The sequence below is a fragment of the Oryx dammah genome, unplaced genomic scaffold, assembly GCF_014754425.2.
Source record: "Oryx dammah isolate SB20612 unplaced genomic scaffold, SCBI_Odam_1.1 HiC_scaffold_5, whole genome shotgun sequence".
Lineage (NCBI taxonomy): Eukaryota > Metazoa > Chordata > Mammalia > Artiodactyla > Bovidae > Oryx > Oryx dammah.
Genome location: NW_024070189.1, coordinates 41,352,113 through 41,371,804, shown reverse-complemented (window position 1 = coordinate 41,371,804; position 19,692 = coordinate 41,352,113). Strand labels below are relative to the sequence as shown.

At 44.6% G+C, this 19,692-nt stretch overlaps 1 protein-coding gene across 2 annotated transcripts in view; it reads left to right on the top strand.

Moving 5' to 3' along the window:
- Nucleotides 1–6,842: 6,842 nt before the first annotated feature.
- Nucleotides 6,843–19,692, top strand: part of CYFIP2 (cytoplasmic FMR1 interacting protein 2) — a 135,398-nt gene continuing 122,548 nt past the window's right edge. For both annotated transcript variants that reach the window (XM_040241439.1, XM_040241440.1), the window contains exon 1: nucleotides 6,843–6,945. The gene's annotated coding sequence lies outside the window, so the exon portion shown is untranslated. The remainder of the gene's footprint in view (nucleotides 6,946–19,692) is intronic.

Here is a 19,692-nt window from a genome sequence, read left to right as displayed (position 1 = left end):
TACAAACTGCCTACTCACCAAGATTTATTTGTAACCCCAAATCAATTCTTGCAGCCTTTCCACACATGTCATTCATGACATGCCCATGCTCAGAACCGTGAAAAATTTGAGTCACTCTACAAACACATTTCCAGCTGAGGCTGAACAAGGCAAGGCCTCTGCCTTCTCATTTCAGCTCATACCATAAACTAGTGTCTTTTTTGAGGTCTGTTTAGTGTCGCACTTTTTGCACTTGTGTACACTTTATTGGTCATTTTGCTGTTTAAAATGACCCTTAAGCATAGAACTGAGGTACTACCTCACGTAAGTGAAAAAACACTGTGATGTCCGTTACAAGGTAAACGTGGGTTAGGTGAATTTCACTCAGCATGACTTATGATGCTGTTGACTGTGAATTCAATGTAAATACATCCACAATACATACTAAACAAGGCGTTTTTGAACAGAAATATGCATAAAACAAGATTATGTGTAAATCAGGTGACTTTATAAAACATAAACACAAAATAGTGAAAATCAACTGTGACCCCAAAAGGCTGCTGGAGGTCATATGATGGAACAGAGGTCACAGTACAGTGAGTACAGAGAAAGAGTGAAAACACACAAGGGATCAGGGAGGGCTTCACAGAGGAAGTGATATTTGAGCTGTGTCCTAAAGGGTAAATGGGAGTTCCTAAGAGAAGAAGGACCTAGAAGAACATGTCAGACCAGAGAAACTAACATGCATAAAAACACATCTTATTCCACTTTCTTTCCCAGCATTATTTCTATGTTAGCACTGGGAACCTCAGGGCCCAAAGCCAGCAGGTGCTGGAGAATCAGTTAAAGGAACTTAGTGGCTTCTGGTTCCTCACCATCCAGATTCACATCTACTCATTCCCCTCTCCACCCATTCTAGAGCTACCAAGGAGTTCCTGGTCCCTTTTCATTTTCTCAGGTTCATTTTGAGTACAAATGTCTATAAGCTGAGACAAGCTACACATTTATTTGTTTTTCTGGTGTGTATATCTCAAAGCACTTTCCCATCTAAGATGATGTTTGATCTCTCCAGCAGCGTTGAGATGAAAGAGTGGGTGAAGAGAGGGTCTCAACAGAAAAGGGAAGTGACACACAGCATGCGTGATGTTGTAGAGCTACTCAACACAAGCGAGATTAGAACTCAGATCTTATTCCAAATCCTGCATTCTTCCTAGAGATCATGTCAAAATTTGAACCATGGTGATAATAAAAACAACAACAAAAGCTCCCATTTTTGAGCACATATGATGGCTCTGCTGAGTGTGACTGATTGTTTCATTTAACCTTCCAAGAACCTAAGGGAGAGAAACAATTATGATCATCTCAATTTTATAGACGCGGAGTACGGGGCTCCCTGGTGGCTCAGACAGTGAAGTCCCTGCCTGCAATGTGGGAAACTTGGGTTCCATCCCTAGCTTGGGAAGATGCCCTGGAGGAAGCATGGCAACCCTCTCCATTCTTGCCTGGAGAATCCCCATGGGCAGAGGAGCCTGGCGGGCTTCAGCCCATGGGGTCACAAAGAGTCAGACACGACCAAGCGACTAAGCACAGAACATGGGGCTCAGTAAACCAGGAAAACCATTCATGGTTTCCATAATTAGTAAGAGGCAGAATGCAGGCCTGAAGCCAGACCTGTCTGTTCCCAAATTCCATGTTCCCAACCATTTGGTGGGGTTGATTATAGGGCCATGACGCCAGCCCCTGAGAATACAGCAGCACCAGACTCACTGTACCTCAGCTACACTGTTGCATTCCAAATCTGGAATACGCTCGAGGTCTCCTTATCAGTTCTTATCCAAAATTATTGTAAATAGTATTTGTTTAAATAATGATGAAAGTTTCTTTGCTGTCAAGTTATACATAAAATGCATGACCTTCAGGGGAGACCAGTTCTCTAGAAGTTGTGAGATGTGAGCAGTGAGAAAAAGAGAGCAAAGAAGAGAGGGGATGCCCCCAATATTTCACCTATAAAACAACATGATTCTGAAGATTTTGTGAGGATAAAATTTGCCCATCCATACACAGTACTTGGCATAGAGACTGATTCCAAATATATATCCAATAACTGTTTAAAAACTCTGCTTTAACAAATTATTTCAGATTCAAAAAAGGAAATAGGCAACCCAGTTTCCTATGAAAAGCCCTGGGTCTGAGTCCAGCTGACCTTGGGCAACGCTTCCCCTCTCTGGGCCCTTGTTCTTTCAAGTGTAAAATGAGGCAATTTTAACCAAGTGGTCAGGCTTTATCTAATGGACAATGTAAATTGAGCAACTGACCATCAAGTTTCTCTTTTCCTGCTAACTACATGAATCAAATCTGTAGCAAGCTCATTGCACATGGAGATTTTTTTTGTATTTATTCACATTTTTTCTCCATCTCAGATCTTTTTTCCTTTGTTAAAAACATTATTACTGATTTAGAAACATTTTAATACCATATGTCACTAAAACTTGTATTAAATATGTTTTCCGAATAAGATGATACAGTAATGAATACAAGGATTCTGTTTGGGAGGAGGGAAATAAGACTATATATAATTTGGTTAAAAGTTAAAAGCATGAGCTTTGGTCTCACTATCTTGAGCAAGTTATCTAGCCTGCCTTAGTTACCTCAATTATAATATGGGACTAATGGTTACAGTTTCCTCATAGGATGATTTTAAGTATTAAATGAGATAATGCACTTGATAAATGTTAGTCATTATTAACATTTATGTTTCCTTTCTTTTGTTGTTGTTGTTGCTGGAATGTCTTTTTTATTTAAACTTTTTGTTTTATACTGGAGTATAGCCGATCAGCAATGTTGTGATAATTTCAGGTGCATAAAAGAGCGACTCAGCCACATATATATGTGTATTCATTCTCTCCCAAACTCCCCTCCCACCCAGGCTGCCACATGACATTGGGCACAGTTTCCTGTGCTATACAGTAGGTCTGTGTTGGTTTAGCCACTGTAAATATCACAGTGTGTACATGTCTATCCCAAACCCCCTAACTATCCTTTTGTGCCATTCTTTCCCCACCGGTAACCACAAGTTCATTCTCTAGGTCTATGGGTCTGTCCTATTTTCATAACTAATTCTTACGTCCACTCCAGATGCTCCACTATTGGTTTCCATGAAGCAAGGTCTGCCAATGGATTTTAAACGGAGACCTAGGTGTCCTAATTGACTTAGGGCTTTTCTAAAATCAAGGCAATGTTGCCACACACAGAACCACAATACGTGACCCACAGCTTTGCAAGCAGCGAAGCAATTCTCACCTCATAACTGTGGTCCTCTCACTGCTGATGGTGCAGCCTGGGTTGAATAGGAAGTATATCTATCTGAAGACAATAGACAGAGAGCTACAAGTTTTAAGCAACATGTAAGCTAAGATTTTACTTTCAATTATTTATTCAATCCACTGCTATTATTATTTCTATTATTTTACATAATAGAACACCTGTTATGTACCGGGCCCTGAACATTCAATAGAGAGTAAGATACCATCTCTGCTCTCTTAGATTTTATGTTCAAATGGTGGTATACAGGCAAGTATATCAATAATTACAACACAGCATAATAAGTAGTAAGGTAGAGGAAGCCCAAGGAGTATGAATGCTGACCATAACCCAATTCAAATAGGGAGGGGTCATGGAGGAAGTGACAGCTGAGCAGATATCAGAAGGATGACTGGAAGTTAGCCAGCATTGTGGGGGAAAGTGTAGAAAGCGCAGCAAATAGAGAGACCATGCCAAGCAAAAAAGCCCAGCCTGCGCAAAGCCTTAATGCAAAAGAATTTCCATCAAGTTTGGAAAATGTAAAGATTCCTCTTAGCTGAAGCACAGCAAGCTTTTTCACAGCAGAAGAGACTGGAGAGGTATGGAGACAGATCACGCAGACACTTGTGGGCCCTGGGAAGGAGTTCTGGCTCCATCCTGAGAGCAATGAGAGCGAGTGTACTTTAAGCCTGGCCTGGGCATGTCCTTTGTTTTAACTCATGCAGAATCCCACCTGCAGCGGGACCTTGGAATACATCTAACCTACTTCATTGTACAGATGAGGAAATAGGCGAAGTGACTTATCTCAGGTAAATTAGTTGCAAAATCAGGACCAGAAGGCAAGCTTCTGTATTTCCAAAGCAGCGGTTTCAATAAGACCATGTTGCTTCCCCTTATAAGCAAACAGAATTCAGGGCTCAGGGAATTATTTTTGCCCAAGATCTAACCAAATATAGACATAATCATCTTTTTGTTTGTTTGTTTTTAAGCAACGTGTTCCTGCAAGGTGAAAAGACAGGGAAGGGACCACAGGGAGAAATAATAAATTTTCCAGAAATTTACAGCATCTAAAATAATATGCCATTTAGAATGAAAATCCAGTCTCTCACTGTTACATATTTGTCATCACTGACACCCAAAATCCCAAGGATCACAGTAGAAAATTAAAAATTAAAAAAAAGAAGGAAACTTCACTTCTGGTTTTCAAAGCCATCCTCCACAAACACCCCCACAGCTTTCTCACATGGCACCAGTGAGAATGTATATATATTAATATATATGACATACATATATATATGTCATCCTTTCTGAAATAGCAATCTAAATTAGAATGAGTGATGTAACATCAAACCACAAAGGATTATGAATGCTGTGTGCTAGGGAAATGATGTGAGATCAGTGAGGGCAAAGACTTTCACAAGTTCTTTGCTGAGTGTTGAGTAATGGGGCTCCTCTATAAATAGCCCTGATAGGAATAGCTGAGTGATTAGAAATTTGTGAGTCCTTCAGAAGTATTTCAGAAAGGTTCCCCTGTAGCAAAACTTTACCCCTTAACTTTCAAATGTCTCAAGTGTTTTCAAATTATTTACCTTGTGAAGTATGAAAAGCAATGCATCTCCCCACACTGTAGACAGGGTGGCATCTCAGGTACAGAGTGGTGATGTGACTTGTTCAGGGATCCCAAGCTTGGAATTCGGTGCTGCCTGACTTCCCCTGGCTTGAGGGCCCACCAGGCAGCTTAAAGAGACCTGTTTCTGTGGAGAGCGCTAAATGAGGTAAATCGTGAAGAGAAAGGTGCCTGTCCTCTCAATTCTTTCCCAGGTTTTGCCAGAAAATACTTCCCATTACCATGTACTCGCCTTTTTGTCCATTAGGCAATTAATTCTTCCTGAATGAACTAAAGAGCCCTTGATGAAAGTGAAAGAGGAGAGTGAAAAAGTTGGCTTAAAGCTCAACATTCAGAAAACTAAGATCATGGCATCTGGTCCCATCACTTCATGGCAAATAGATGGGGAAACAATGGGAACCGTGACAGACTTTATTTGGGGGGGGCTCCAAAATCACTGCAAATGGTGATTGCAGCTGTGAAATTAAAAGACGCTTGCTCCTCAGAAGAAAAGCTATGACCAACCTGCTGCTGCTGCTGCTAAGTCACTTCAGTCGTGTCCAACTCTGTGCCGCCCCAGAGATGGCAGCCCATCAGGCTCCGAGCCCCTGGGATTCTCCAGGCAAGAACACTGGAGTGGGTTGCCATTTCCTTCTCCAATGCATGAAAGTGAAACATGAAAGTGAAGTCGCTCAGTTGTGTCCGACTCTTCACGACCCCATGGACGGCAGCCCACCAGGCTCCTCCATCCATGGGATTTGCCAGGCAAGAGTACTGGAGTGGGTTGCCATTGCCTTCTCCGACCTAGACAGCATATTACAAAGCAGAGCCATTACTTTGCCACCAAAGGTCTGTCTAGTCAAAGCTATGGTTTTTCCAGTAGTCATGTATGGATGTGAGTTGGGCTATAAAGAAAACTGAGTGCCAAAGAATTGAAGCTTTTAAACTGTGGAGTTGGAGAAGACTCTTGAGAGTCCTTTGGACTGCAAGGAGATCCAATCAGTCCATCCTAAAGGAAATCAGTCCTGAATATTCATTGGAAGGATTGATGCTGAAGCTGAAACTCCAATACTTTGGCCACCTAATGTGAAGAACTGACTCATTGAAGGCGAGAGGAAAAGGGGATGACAGTGGATGAAATGGTTGGATGGCATCACTGACTTGATGGACATGAGTTTGCATAAGCTCCAGGAGCTTATGGACAGGGAAACCTCACGTTTTGCAGTCCATGGGGCCACAAAGAGTCGGACACGATTGAGGAACTGAACTGAACTGAATGAAGTTGAGGGAGGTCCCTGCTTAAGAGACGGTAGCTTCGGGGCTTTGCCCCCAAGGAAGTGAAAGGGAGGGTGAGAATGTATTTCTGAACAAGAGGAGCAGTATTTGGGATAAGATTCTGTTGGTGGAAGGCCCTTCTCCCCAACTCTCAGATTTATTTTCTGTCCCTTCACCCTGTTCTTTTTCTTCACAGAATGTCTCTCAGTTGAAACTGGACATTTGCCAGGTAAATTATCTGGTCTCTCCGATGATAAGCTCCAAAAGGACAGGGAGCCTGTCTTTTGTACACCAGTGCCTACTCTGCTCCTGGCACAGTACTTGGAGCGAAACAGTTGCTCGATAAATATTAGGGACATAAATGAGCACTTGGAAATAATGCGAGGTCTATGAGATACCAAGGGAGCCCAAAGCTTCAGTCCCCCCACAGCTGCAGGTGTGGCTCCCAGGCCTGGGAGCTCTTGGGGAACAAGTCCACCCTAAGCGGCGCTGCTGGCTCTCCTTGCGGGGGCAGTCCGAGGTGTAGGCCAGGATGCGCGGGCCCTCCTAACGGGCGCACCAGGAGCCCCTGGCCGCAGCCATTTCCGGCTCTTTGTGTGACAGCCGAGGCGGCGAAGAGGCGGGATCTCGGGTACAGAGGCGGAGCCGCGGCGGGTGGAGGGGCGGGGCCGAGGGCGGGGCCCAGCGCGGCGGCCGCCAAGCGGAGCCGGGCAGAGCATCCTGCGCCCCGGCGCGGGGCCCCGCGGTAGCCTCTGGCCGCTCGCCTAGACCTGCCGCAGACCCAGGTAAGACCCAGGCTCGCAGGCCTCGGAGCCGGCGTGGGGATCGGGATGCTGCTGGGCATGACGACGCGGCCGTAAGGATGCGCGAGGGGTCTGCACCCCTTCTCCGAGCCCCGCGAAGGTGCTCGGCTCGGCGGCTGGACTAGCGCGGCCTGGGAACCCCGAAACCCTCCGAAGGCTGGGCCTCAGGTCTGGAACAGTCCCCTACCCCCTCCTGCCCACCCTGGGCCCCGCGGTGCGTACCCACTACGGGGAGGCGCCGACGCACAGCGGAGCTGGGGCGCGGCGGCGGTGGTGGCAGCAGCAGCAGGTGCGCGGCCTGGGCCGGAGCCACCGGCCCGGGAGGACGCGGCGCTCATCCCGAGCACCGGTGACACCTGCAGCGGCCGCGAACCCGGCGGCGGCGGTGGCCTCCCCGCACCCAGGTACTTCAGAGCGCCGGCCGCCGCCTCTGCTGCCGCGGCCACCATCACCTCCTCCAGGGCCAGCAAGGGCCGCCTGGGCCCGCCTGGCAGCCTCCTTGGGCTCACAGCGCCCTGCAGTGAACGTGAGATGGGTGGGGCGAGGGACGAAGAGGCGATGTTTAGGGGTGCGGGCTTTAATGAGAGAGGAGACACGCCTGACCCGCTTTGAAGCCTTCTGGCCTAGCATCGCTCTCCCTCCCGGCTGTCTGGGGATGGGAAAGGAGGTGGGGGAAGCGGGGAAGTGGGCTGACTCCTGGGTTAAAGGTTGGGTTTTCCTGAGCTCTTAAGACTCGGGAAGATGCCTACCTGTCTGTAGTGGCATCTGCTTTTCAGGACAGCCCTCTCCCTCCAAGGATACACGGTATGAAAAGGAAGAGAAGGGCGTGCTCTTCTTGTGCAGTGGGGGCAGGGGTGGGAAGCATGGTCCGACAGGAGTATGGTTCTCTGTATGGAGAACCTGGCAGAGCAGGACCCTAGGACTGCCCAGGTGCCTTCCCCAGCCCAGGGAATTTGACTTTGACCTCTGCTTGCCTGGTTTCCGCAGCACAGCAGAAAGACTGGCCAAGGGTTGATAGGCCCTTACAGACAGGCCAAGAAGAGGACAAGGATCTTTTCCTGCCCGCTCGCTTGTGCCTTCACGGCTTGACCGGGAGCCTGGGGAGCCTGGGGCAGTCCTAAGGGCTTGTGGAGAAAATCAGGAGAGTGCTGGTTCCCACACTCCCCCTTTCCACCTTCTGCCTGTGTCCCCTTACCTTACTCCTGGGCACAGGCCCTGTTGCAAGCCATGCTGGCAGCGGTGGAGATCACAAATGCTGGAGAGCGAAACATCTAGGTTTATCTTGCTGGCAAGATGGTGAAGGACCTAAAAGTTGTTTCCTCCACCATCAGACCGCTAAGACTGCCCACCTCCAGTTCCAGATACTGCCCTGCAGATCCACCATCCCCACTGGCTATTTGCCTGTGTCAAAAATTGTTTTCAAGAAAGGAGCCAGTGAACACATTAATCCTCAAGAGCTAAATACACAAGAATCTCCCATTAGACACAGAGCAGGTGCTTCAGAAGTCATTTGACCAGAAAGGAAACAGAGACTTGGAGGTATTTTAATGGAAAATAAAGCTTTAAGTAAATAATATTTGATATCTCTAGTGGTGGAATGTCAGGCAGTGGGCTGGAGGTGGGGTGGAGAACTGGGTAGCAGTTTGGGGGAACAGCTTGCTGAAATGACAACAGCTAGCAGCTGTCAGCTCTGTTTGCTTGCTGCAAGGGCAACTTTGGCCCTGAGGACAAAAATGCCATAAGAGTTGTGTGTGTGTGTATTTGTGTATAACTGGTCAAGGTTACTGTCAGTCGAGGGTATTACTGAGCCCAGTGACCACTTGGAGGAGGTGAGACTTTCCCATAGAGAGTTACTTGTTGGCATTGGCTGCCATCTGCCAGGGCAGCTCCAAGGCCACAAGGAGAGTGTGTTATTGCTCACAAAGCCAGTTCCTCTGGCTAGTTCTGCAGACTGAGCCTCTGGCTGGGGGCATTAGAGCTCTGCTCACTAAGCTGCTTTATTATATTTTCTGGCCAGTTCTGACTGGTTCCGTAAGCACCCAAGCCTACTTTGTTCAGTCCCTGCTGGAAATGGAAAGGGAAAAAGTCATTTTACACATTAGACCAGGAGGAAGGTGTAAAATCCACCAGGATCAGAGAGTTTTACTCCAATCAAATCAGAGGCTGGCCCACAGAAGACAGTAGACAAGAAAATTTTAAAAGTGGAAAAAGGTCTTGAGGGGACAGTACATGTCCCCTCTGATATATTACGCCCTCTTGGGCATTCAGTGGGCCTCGGCAGCTGTCATTGACCAGAAAGCTGAATTAGATGATGAATAAGCAACAAGCTAATTAACATTGGGAACAGCATTCCTGGAAAACAGTACTGAGCTCCTCCAGCCTCCACGTTTGAGGATCAGCCTACCCTCTCAAAGAGGTTTCTTTTGGCTGCTGTTGGCCCCAGGGTTCCACCAAGGGCTGCACAAAATGGCCTTTATAGCCTCCATGTGGCTACCATAACAATGAGTCTATTTCTTTACTGGCAAGTATTAATTATTCACTTGTAGTTGACGAAACCAGACATCAGTCATCTCATTGGAGCTTTTGTAAAAGGCCTTTGGTCTTATTGTTCTAAGGAGCAAAGCTGAGTCTAGGGTCTAGAGGATGGACCCTGCATTAGCAGTGGAGGCGGGGCAAGAGGGTGGAGGGTGCTGCCGCCCCTGGCAGTGACACAGTGTGCCAGCTGTGGTGGGCAAAGAGCTGGTACTTTGTAGGATGCTCTCATTAGACAAGGGCTGCATGAAAATACTATGTAAACTATCTAACACATAGTAAATACTATTTTATGTGTGCGTCTATTGTTGTACTGTATTAATGACATAATCATTAAGAATGTGACTCATGCTACATTATATAGTGTGTCAATTTAAGATGACAAATTTTTTTAATTGTTGTCATGGTTGATTCTGCTAAAGAATTCCATGGCCTTAGAGGGCCTCCCACCGGGAAAGTTCCACCCTGGTCACTCAGCCAACACTTCATTGCTGGTAGCCATGTCCAAGAACAGCCCTTCTGTGAGCTGGCCAGTTAAGTCTTCACTGCGGGGGGATGAGGAGTGACAGGAGTTCCTTGATGTGCTAAGAGGAGTCCCAGTTTGGGAGAAGGAGGTGTCATCCACAACCCTTGTACCTTATCAACCCTTGTACCTCCAGAACCTTCCTGGATTTTGCTTTTCCCAGGGGAGTTGGTCTCTGTGACCATGAACTCAGTCCCAGGTTGAGCTGCAAAAGGTAGCCAAAGGAAAGGCTGATAAGCAGGGGTGTCAGTAAGGGCTTCAGCTGGGACATGCTCCTGAGTAGGGCACTGAAGGTAGCTGTAGCTGGAGTAGGCAGAGAGAAGAGGGAAGGAATTTACTGAGCAGACACCCAGAGGTAGTTCTCACATTTCAACACATAGATCAGGAAGGACCTCTTCCTCTGTGTACATTCAGCATTTTGCAACCCCACCAAAACTGTTAAGGGCATGCAGGCAGAGAGAGAGAGCAGTATACCATGGTCTTCAGACACAGGATTATCCCTGCCTTGCTGTGTGCCTTTCAGTCAGCCACTACCTCTCTGACTTTGAAAACTGGGGAACTGAAAGCAGCCTGCCCAGCTCGTTACCTACCTGTTGCCACAGGAGCCCACGGATGAGATAATGTCTGTAAACCCCAGTCTGAGAAGAAAAGGCCCTGGAAACAGAGGAGAGAAGGAGGTTCCTGAGTGTGTGGCCCCTTTAGATGGCTGCCCTCCATTCCTAAAGGGACAATTTATTAATTATATATCGTGTATCAATTGAAGAAGACGAATCTGTGGTCTGTCTGTACCCCTGAGCCAACTGAAAGGGAAACTGAAAGGCACTTTGTGATTCACGGATTCTATCAAGGCCCCTGGAAGGCCTTGTCTGTACAAAGACACTTCAGAATGTGGTCAGTGGGTGTGGGACGTCTCCCAGGATGCAAAGAGGTTGGGTACCGGCTACCGCGCCCTGGCCACTATGCTAAGGACTGTGTGCGATGTGCCTCAGAGGACCACCAATCAGGTCATACTTCTTGCACCCTGGCAGCAGAGGTGAAAACAATGTGGGTGCCAATTCTTGAAAGAAAGTGTTTTGAAAAGGCAGAGCTTGGGTTCAGGCAGAATTTCTTGCAGGGATCATTCTGGCTAAGTGGCATTTTCATAGACTTGCGGCAACTCAGAAACAGTATAAGGAGAGGAGAAAGTAAACATGACCTGGAGAGCTGCCCAAGAAAGACTCAATGATGACTTCATCAATAGGTCTTTTGATTTCGTGTTTGCATCATCCTTAGGCCATTGTAGAGCAGTGGTTATTGGGCATTTATCTCTATGGAATAGGGAGATATTTAGTGTGTCCATGGTGTGTGATCTCTGTCTTCTAAATAATGCAGGAGATGAGGTCCTCTGCAGCAAGTAAAGGTGGTGGACTGGTAAGGAGAGTGCGGGAGGTGTCCGGAGGTTTGGAACAGCTGCCTTTGTGGGTGGAATAAGAAATCAGATGGGAATGAATGAGAGCATTGTCTAACTTTACCAAAGGCCCAGTTGAGATCAAAGAGACTCTGCAGGGCTGACCCTCATAGAAGACACTCAGTAGCTCAGTGTTAAGTGAAGGGATACCTGAGAATGATATTCTGTTTGTGTTTTTCAGTTGTGATGCTTTAAGACCAATTCATGCAAGGTATGAATGATGAGATAAGAATCCAAAACTCAGGGTCAGCCATCAACCTCCAAGTATGCTATATGTTCATAGGGGAAAGAGAAATGAAGTTCTGCTTTTTATTTTTTTGAGGTGGAAACAATGACAGAAGAAACTTCTAAATATATCCCCTTACATTCTTATTACAATAAGACTGACTTAGATATGGTGCCTTAGGGGACTATGATGTTTTAAATTTTGTGGGTTTTTTTTTTCTTAAAGAAGACTTGATTGTTGACCATTGGTTCTTGCATTCAGCAAATTGTTCATGAAGTGTTAGTTAAGCAAGTAATACCTAGGATGTGTCCAGCTCTGTGCTAGTTGCTATGGGTCAGCCCCCGCAAAAGATGACAGTTAATCCCTGTCTTGTCATTTTTGGTGATTCAAAGAATTAGTAAAATATAAAGCAGTTTATAATGTAATAGGAAATTATGGACTCCGGGCTGTGAGTGCTATGGGAATCCAAGAAGTGAAGCTTGTGGTGGTTCAGTTGGTCAGACCTTCATGGAGGAGCCTGTCTTGAATTGGGTCTTGACACTGATCAAGGGTAGGATATGAGGAGAGAAGACAGTTCACTAGGGAGTGGAGAGAGCTTGACAAAGGCACGAGGCAAGAATGTCCACGGGCCGGTTTATGGCACCCTACGTACTCAGGCCACAAGAGGATAGGCTGTGTTGGGAAGCATCGTCTTGAAGGAGTCCCTTTGGATGGAGTGTCCTATTTATAGTCATGGTCATTTGCTTTTGAGTTGGAATGACCCTGAGAGACGTTCAAGTTCAGTGATTCCTATCTAACTGTTTTGGGGTTTGCTTTCATTTCTTCCTCAGTGCATTTGATGAACAGCGTCAACATACAGTACGTCACACCTGGCAGCCAGTCCCCCTCCCAGCTCTAGCACTATTTTCTCCCACTCAAGAAAAAAGATGAACATTTAAGGAATGATTCCATGGGAGGACTTTGACCCCTCCCTTACATATCATAAAAAGCACCTTGTTTGCCAGCCTCATTTCTTAAACTGTTATTAGGACAAGTTGCCACAATAACCTTCACCACAGAGGTTTTGCCATCGTGCTATTTTACAGGCAAGGAAATTGCCCTTTTAGAGTGAGGCAAAGGTTCAGGGGTCAATGTCAGTCTTCCGGCTGAGCCACATTCAAGTTGCAGCTTCACATCCACGAAACTGAGGTTTCCGTGCTCCAAGCCGGTGACCGAACAAAAGTCTCGCTCTTTGTTTCCATGGCAGATGTGTGGCTTCCCTTTCTGAGTTTTAGCAGGTGCCTCTGAGAGGCAGCTCCCCTCTCCTCAGATACACACTGGTGCCCCCCCTGCCCCCGCCATGGTGTCCTGTCCCAGCAGGAGCAAATCAGCAAGCTGTTTTTGGTGGCAAGACCGCCCCTCCCAAGAGGGTGTGATCTGCCTGGGTGGGTTGTCAACAGAAAGGCCTCCTCACCCCCGGCAACACAGGAAGAAGCTGAGTGAAACGGCAAATACAGTGACAAGCCCTGTAGCTGCACCAGCATGTTTTCCTTTGCTATAAACAGAGAAGGGGGTAGGCCTTCTCCAGAGACCCAAGTCGAGGCTGACCTGGACTTCTCTGCTCTGAGCTCAGGTGCCCTGTGTGAGAGAAGCTGCAGGGGATGGGGCTTCTGAGCCCCGAAGTCCACAGGGAGAGACTTGCTTAGCAGAGGCTGCCTGAGACAGTGCTGTGGACTGGGCCAACTGTCTGACTGCCAGCAAGGAAGCCTTGGGTTGTTGTCTTTTCAATAAATTTTTAAATTTTGATCAAAGCCATACATAGACATGCTTGAAAGAATCAAATAGTATTGAAAGACTCACAGTGAAAAACAAGCATCCAGTGCCCACCTCCCCTAGAGGCTGCTGCCTTTAACTCACCGTTTCTTCCAGTACTTGCCTCCAGATCTCTAAATGATATGCTTCTGCTGCCGTTTCTTGATTTATCTGTGCTACGCACCGTCTCTTCACTTCCTGCTGTGATGGATGAAGAGTTCACTTTCTGACACCATCCTCCTCCCTCTCCTGCCCACATCTTGCAATATAGTAACAGCTCTGTTTTAACCTAAATTATGTTTAAAGCATCTGCATTATGAAGACTAGTAAATGATGACCCCTGGAGAGCCAAGGTATGTCCTTTGATTGTATTTCCTTTCTTAAATAGTTTTCTTTTATTGCAGAATTAGAATTCTTCCTCCCTGGTTCTCTCCCTCCCTTCCTGCCTTCTGTCTAATATTCTTCTTTTTCATTTATAGCACTGTCACATCAGGTTCTCCTCAGTCTCCCAGAAAGTTGCAACGTTAGCCCAGCTCAACCCCTAACACAATGTTAGCCCAGCTCAACCCCTAACACAAGGGACCCTACCTTATTTCTCTGTAGATTTACCTATTCTGGATATTTCCTTTAAAAAGCATATTGCGTTTCTTTCAGTATAATATTTTCAAAGTTCATCTATGATGTAGCATGTATCCATCATTCATTACTTTTTGTGGCTGAATAATATTCCATAGTATGAATGTTCCATATTTTATTCATTCATTCATCATTTGATGGACATTTGAGTTGTTTCCACTTTTAGGCTATCATGAATAATGCTACTATGAACATTCATGTACAAGTTTTTTTGTGAATATATATTTCCATTTCTCTTAGGAATATACCTAGAAGTGCAGCTGCTGGGTCTTGTGGTAACTCTGCGTTTTAAACTGTGAGGAACTGCCTCGCAGTTTTCCAAAGGGGCTGCCCTCTTTTACATTCCTACCAGCAATGATTGGGGGCTCCAGTCTCACACCTTCACCAACACTTGTACTTACAGTCTTTTTTATTATAGCTATTCTAATGGATATGAAGTGATATCTCATTGTGATTTTGATTTGCATATCCCTGATGACTAAGAATAATAATTATCTTTTTATGTGATTATTGCCCATTTGTATATCTTCTTTGGAGAAAAGTCTTTTCAGATCATTTGCCCATTTAAAAATTGGATTGTCTTTTTATTTATTGAATTTTAAGAGTTCTTTATATATTCTACATGCCTAGCAGATATATGATTTCCAAATATTTTCTGCCATTCTGTGGATTGTCTTTTCGCTTCCTTGATAACGTGATAATGTCCTCTGAAGTACAAGTTTTAATTTAATTTTGATGATGCATAGTTTTACCTATTTTCTATTTCATTGCTTATGCTTTTGATGTCATTACATATTTCATGGTTCCAAAGGTTTAATTCTTTTTTTCTGTAAGAGTTTTAGCTGTCACGTTCATGTGTTTGATCCATTTTGAGTTAATCTGTTATATGGTGTGAGACAGAGGTTAAACTTCATTCTTTTGAATATGGTGTCCAGCCATCCCAGAACCATTTGCTGAAAAGAGAATTTTTTCCCCATTGCATTGCCTTGGAACCCTTGTCAAAAATCAATTGAATATAAATGTGATACTTTATCTTTGGATTTTCAGTTCTTTCCATTGATCTATATGTCTGTCCTTATTCTACATTGTTTGATTACTGTAGCTTTGTAGTAAGTTTTTAAATCAAGAAGCGTATATCCTCCAATTCTGTTCTCTTTTGAGATTTTTTTGGCTATTCTAAACAGTCCCTTGAATTTCCATGTGAATTTTAGGAACAGCTTGTCAATTTCTGCACAGCAGCCAGCTGGGATTTGGGTAGAGATCGTGTTAGATCTGCACCCGTTTGGGAAGTATTGCCATTTTAACAATAAGTCTTGCAGCCTATGAAAATGTACCTCATGTATGTGTGCACATGCCTTGTGCTCAGTCGTGTCTGACCCTTCGTGACCCCATGGACTGTAGCCCTCCAGGCTCCTCTGTCCATGGCATTCTCCAGGTAACAATACTGGAGTGGGTTGCCATTTTCCTACTCCAGGGATCTTCCCAAACCAGGGATTGAACCCATGTCTCTTGCATCTTCTGCACTGGCAGGCAGATTCTTTACCACTGTGCCACCTGGGAAGCCCCTCATTTATGTGACTTTTCTTTAGTTTTTCCTACAGTGTTTTATAGTTTTCAGAGCATAGATTTTATAATTCTTTTTACTAAATGTATTCCTAAATATCTTATTACTTTTGATACTATTGTAAATAGAGCTGTTTTCCTAATTTCATTTTTACATTGAGCATTGCTAATATATAGAGATACAATTGATTTCCATATGTTAATCTCATATCCTGCAATCTTGCTGGATATGTTTATTCATTCTAATAATTTTCTAGTGGGCTTTTAAAGGATTTTCTGCATACACAATCATGTCATAGAGATGGTTTTATGTCTTCCTTTCTAATGCGGATATCACTTATTTCATTGTCTTTCTTAATGGTTCTAATATCCAGGCTAGAACCTCCAGCACAATGTTGAATAGACATGGAGAAAGCAAATCTCTTTGCCTTCTTCCTAATCCTAGGGAGAAAGCATTTAGTCTTTCATCATTCAGTCTGATGTTGGCTGTGGGTGTTTCTGTAGCTTCCCATTTTTAGGCTGAAAAATTTCTCTTCTGTTTGTAGTTGATTCAGTGTTTTTATCATGAAGCAGTGTGAATTTTGTGAAATGCTTTTTCTGCATGTGTTGAGATGATCCTGTGGGATTTATCCTTTATTCCATTGTGATGGCTTATCACATTCATTGATTTTTGGATGTTAATGGCAAACCAATCTTAGATTCTGCCGTAAATTTCATTTGGTCTTGGTGTATAATCCTTTTTATATGTTGCTAGATTTGGTTTTGTTGGGGGACTAACTTTTATGGTATACTTCCTACCTACTGAGCTGTTCACATGGATTAACTTATTTAGTTTTCAAAGTATATGAAATAGGAACTACTCATATTATTCCTCATATCAAAAATGAGGCAAGTGAGGCTCAGAACCATTATGCCATTTTCCTAAGGCCACACAGTCAGGGAGTGGTAGAGTCAGGACTCTGGTTCACCACCACACTAAACCACCGCTAGTGATCATATCAACGGGGGTTCAGTTCAGTTTGTCACTCAGTCTTGTCCAACTCTTTCTACCCCATGGACTGCAGCACGCCAGGCCTCCCTGTCCATCACCAACTCAAACTCAAACTCATGTCCATCAAGTCACTGATGCCATCCAACCATCTCATCCTCTGTCGTCCCCTTCTCCTCCCACCTTCAATCTTTCCCAGCATCAGGGTCTTTTCCAATGAGTTGGTTCTTCGCATCAGGTGGCCAAAGTATTGAAGTTTCAGCTTCAGCATCAGTCCTTCCAGTGAATACTGATTTCCTTTAGGATGGACTGGTTGGATCTCCTTGCAGTCCAAGGGACTCTCAAGACTCTTCTCCAACACCACAGTTCAAAAGCATCAATTCTCTGACACTCAGCTTTCTTCGTAGTCCCACTCTCATATCCATACATGACTACTGGAAAAACCATAGCTTTCAATACATGGACCTTTGTCGGGAATGTCTCTGCTTTTAAATATGCTGTCTAGATTGGTCATAACTTTTCTTCCAAGAAGCAAGCGTCTTTTAATTTCATGGCTGCAATAACCATTTGCAGTGATTTTGGAGCCCAAGAAAATAAAGTCTGTCACTGTTTCCATTGTTTCCCCATCTATTTACCATGAAGTGATGGGACCAGATACCATGACTTTAGTTTTCTGAATGTTGAATTCTAAGCCAACTTTTTCACTATCCTCTTACACTTTGATCAAGAGGCTCTTTAATTCTTCACTTTCTGCCATAAGGGTGGTGTTATCTGCATATCTGATTTTCTCCCGGCAGTCTTGATTCCAGCTTGTGCTTCATCCAGCCCAACATTTCACATTATGTACTCTGCATATAAGTTAAATAAGCAGGGTGACAATATACAGCCTTGACATACTCCTTTCCCGATCTGGAATCAGTCTGTTGTTCCATGTCCAGATCTAACTGTTGCTTCTTGACCTACATACAGAGTTTTCAGGATGCAGGTCAGGTGGTCTGGTATTCCCATCTCATTAAGAATTTTCCAGAGTTTGTTATGATCCACACAGTCAAAGCCTTTGGTGTAGTCAATAAAGCAAAAGTAGATGTTTTTTCTGGAATTCTCTTGCTTTTTCGATGATCCAGCAGATGTTGGCAATTTGATCTCTGGTTCCTCTGCCTTTTCTAAATCCAGCTTGAACATCTGGAAGTTCACAGTTCACATACTGTTGAAACCTGGCTCGGAGAATTTTGAGCATTATTTTACTAGCGTGTGCTGCTGCTGCTAAGTCACTTCAGTCATGTCCAACTCTGTGCGACCCCTTAGACGGCAGCCCACCAGGGTCCCCCATCCCTGGGATTCTCCAGGCAAGAATACTGTAGTCGGTTGCCATTTCCTTCTCCAATGTATGAACGTGAAAGGTGAAAGTGAAGTCACTCAGTCGTGTCGGACTCTCAGCGACCCCATGGACTGCAGCCTTCCAGGCTCCTCCGTCCATGGGATTTTCCAGGCAAGAGTACTGGAGTGGGGTGCCATTGCCTTCTCCATACTAGCGTGTGCTGCTGCTGCTGCTAAGTCACTTCAGTCATGTCTGACTCTGTGCAACCCCATAGACGGCAGCCCACCAGGCTCCCCTATCCCTGGGATTCTCCAGGCAAGAACACTGGAGTGGGTTGCCATTTTTTTCTCCAATGCATGAAAGTGAAAAGTGAAAGTGAAGTCACTCAGTCATGTCTGACTCTTAGCGACCCCATGGACTGCAGCACACCAGTCTCCTCCTTCCGAATGAGTGCAATTGTACGGTAGTTTGAGCATTCTTTGGCATTGCCTTTCTTTGGGATTGGAATGAAAACTGAAATGAAAACTTTTCCAGTCCTGTGGCCACTGCTGAGTTTTCCAAATTTGCTGGCATATGGAGTGCAGCACTTTCACACCATCGTCTTTCAGGATTTGAAATAGCTCAACTGAAATTCCATTGCCTCCACTAGCTTTGTTCATAATGATGCTTCCTAAGGCCCATTTGACTTCACATTCCAGGATGTCTGGCTCTAAGTGAGTGATCACACCATTATGATTATCTGGGTCATGAAGATCTTTTTTATATAGTTCTTTTGTGTATCTTGCCGCCTCTTCTTAATATCTTCTGCTCTCTTAGGTCCATACCATTTCTGTCCTTTATTGTGCCCATCTTTGCATGAAATATCCCCTTGGTCTCTCTAATTTTCTTGAAGAGATCTCTAGTCTTTCCCATTCTGTTGTTTTCCTCTATTTCTTTGCACTGATGACTGAGGAAGGCTTGCTTATCTCTCCTAGCTATATTTTGGAACTCTGCATTCAAATGGGTATATCAATGGTGGATGTGAGATGATTTTCATGTGATACTCAGACCTGTGTTTGTTTTCAGTGTTCCTTATTTTCTATTTTATTTTCATTTGTTTTAAAATTTATTTATGTTTAATTGGAGGATAATTGATTTACAATATTGTATTGTTTTCTGCAATACATCAACATGAATCAGCCATAGGTATACACTTGTCCCCTCCCTCTGTTTATGGCAGGTGATACTAGTTCTCTATTAGTGATCATGATATAAGGTTTCCTTCTAAAATATATTTATAAAATTGAAACAAAAAGCCTTTTTAGAAAAAAACTACTAAGTCAGTAGAATATGATTGCATATTCCATGTTGATGTAAATTATGTTATTAATAGTGAAGGAGAATGGATAGGAAAGCTAGAAATAAAGACATCACATTCCTCCTGTGTTGTTGGGGAATTCAGGCATGTTCATGTCTTCTTTCATCCAGTATGTCCTCCGTGCCTCCTATCCCCTTGCCATCCTGCTAAGGGCTCCGAGATCTTCAGTGATATGTGAGAAGTGGTCTCTGGCCTCAGGGAGCTTGAACATGCAAGCGTCATTCTGCTCTGGGGTGGAGGGCACACATGTTTTACTTCACAGACAAACTCAGATTGAGTGCTAGTTGTCACTTGGAGGTTTGTCTTTCATAAGAAGTATATGGAGGCTTCCTGTGAACTCACTGAGAA